The following is a 2,230-nucleotide window of genomic DNA, read 5'->3' as shown; positions in this document are numbered from 1 at the left end:
ACACACACACACACGGAGAAAGAGAGAGAGAGAGAGAAAGAGAGACAGAGAGAGACAGAGAGAGACAGAGAGACAGAGAGACAGAGAGACAGAGAGACAGAGAGACAGAGAGAGAGAGAGAGAGAGAGAGAGAGAGAGAGAGAGAGAGAGAGAGAAGAATAGATCACAGGGAATGGGGTCGTGAAAAGGAACGTCAACCCCCCTACTGTTATCCTTTTAAATTTCCATTTTTGCACAAAGGATAACACGGAAAGTAGGAAAATAATTATCGCTGTAGCTGAATGGCACTTCCATGGTGTTACGGTTACGGTTTCAAAGTGCAGCTGGGAAAATTATCTCGTCCAACTCAATTTGTACTTTTAAAAACCTTCCCGGAAGTTATTTGCTGTTGTTTTAGTTTAGTTTTAGTAGAGGTTTTACGGCGCTCGCAACTGCATAAGGCCATATTATGAGCGCCAGAAGATTAGAGGTGTTACAAGAGAGTAACAAACATAAAAAAGAAGAAGGGGAGATAAGGACGAAAGATGTTTGATAGGAAAGAAGAAGCACCCGCCAACCACCCACTTGTTGTTGTTGTTTTTCTGCTGGTCCTCAATAAATATAATCTTCCCTCGGAAAAAGGATGGATTTATACATTTTTTAAACTATAAAGCTGTGAATTATAACTTCCCCTTTGATAGTTTTTTAGTAATAGTTTCTCGGCGCTCGCAACTGCATAAGGTCATATGAGCGCGTGAAAAAATAGTTGGTTCTATTCACATCAGTTCCCTGCACAGCCTGATTTTGGTCAATATTTCTATTAAAATGTTAAAATGCTAGAAATTTGAGTTAAAAAATTTTTTGATTTAAAATAACTTTTTTTAATAACATTAAATTTTTTTAAGGCTTTTTATAATTTTCCGTAAAGCAATAAAATCAAGGATTCTGTTCGGATCAACGACGGAAAACAAATCTGGCATTTTTGTTGTTGTTTGTTTTGCATTTGAAATAATTATTTCCTTCAACTTAATTTTGATAAGGAAAAAGTTTGGGGATTTTGGTGTTGTTGTTGTTTTCTTCTTATTCCCCTGATACAGAGACAGTTAGCCAGCTCGATAGATAGATAGATAGATAGATAAATAGATAGATAGATAGATAGATAGATAGATAGATAGATAGATAGATAGATAGATAGATGGATCTTCGGCACATATGACCCTAATGTGTTGCAAGTGCCGTTTAACTTATTAAAACTAAAACTAGATGATCGGAAAAGTTAACTTTTACACAAAAACGAGGCTACACTGTACCGCCCCAGCTTTTGCGCTGCTGCATATGTACCAACGGTCGTGTATAACAAGATAGTTCACTCCTCTCTTTGGGCCAACAAAAAAGTGTCCTCAAAATCCTCTTCGAGAAAGTGCGGACTTTGTGAACAGAGTTACCTTACTTGTGTGAAAAACATTATATAAGCGAAAATATCAAACTGTGCTATTCGTATTCTTCTTCTGGAAAAACAAAAGAGAGCTTCAAACAAAGACGGCAGCTCCATCTGAACCAATGCGCGGACTTCCGTGGACATTTTTTAAGGCCCAGTGAACTATCTTGTTATGAGCGATCTTTGACTGAATCTTAAGTATCTCTTGACTAGAACCGCTGGAAATTTGCATACGGGTTTGAAATACTCTCTGTAGTTAAGTTACCGCGTGACTAAAAGCACTGGGAATCTGCAGATGGGTTTCCAACGTTGTTGACTCTCAGAGTTACATTTTGCCATGAGAAAATAATAATATGTTGCTGGTTTGGCCTCTTTGTTTATCGTTTAAAGAAAAACATTTGTTGCCTGAAAGTGCGCAACTTTGAGATAATTGTTTATACTATCGAGGTCTTTGTGTTCAACAACATGGGTGATTTCACACCGTCGCTCACATAAATATTTTTCTATTCGCTGCATGCCAGTTTGGTAGTATCTTTGTTATTACAACATTGATTTGTCAGGTAAAGGATTTTGTGATAAGCCCCCCAAATTTTTTTTTTAAATAGTAAGATAAAAGGAATGCGCCACTTTGAATAAATTGTTTATAGTGTAGATTAAAAGACATGAAAATGTTAAGTTCGGTCAAAAATGTACGAAAGTTTGTAAGAAGTATGAAATATAAAGGACAGTTTTGGGGAAAATTGTAAGAAATAGTGGGCGTAAGAAAGTGAACAGGGTGGCATTATAACATTACTGAGAAGGGTGATGTTAATT

This window comes from Aplysia californica, unplaced genomic scaffold (assembly GCF_000002075.1).
Source record: "Aplysia californica isolate F4 #8 unplaced genomic scaffold, AplCal3.0 scaffold00436, whole genome shotgun sequence".
NCBI lineage: Eukaryota > Metazoa > Mollusca > Gastropoda > Aplysiida > Aplysiidae > Aplysia > Aplysia californica.
This window is presented reverse-complemented; position numbering follows the sequence as displayed.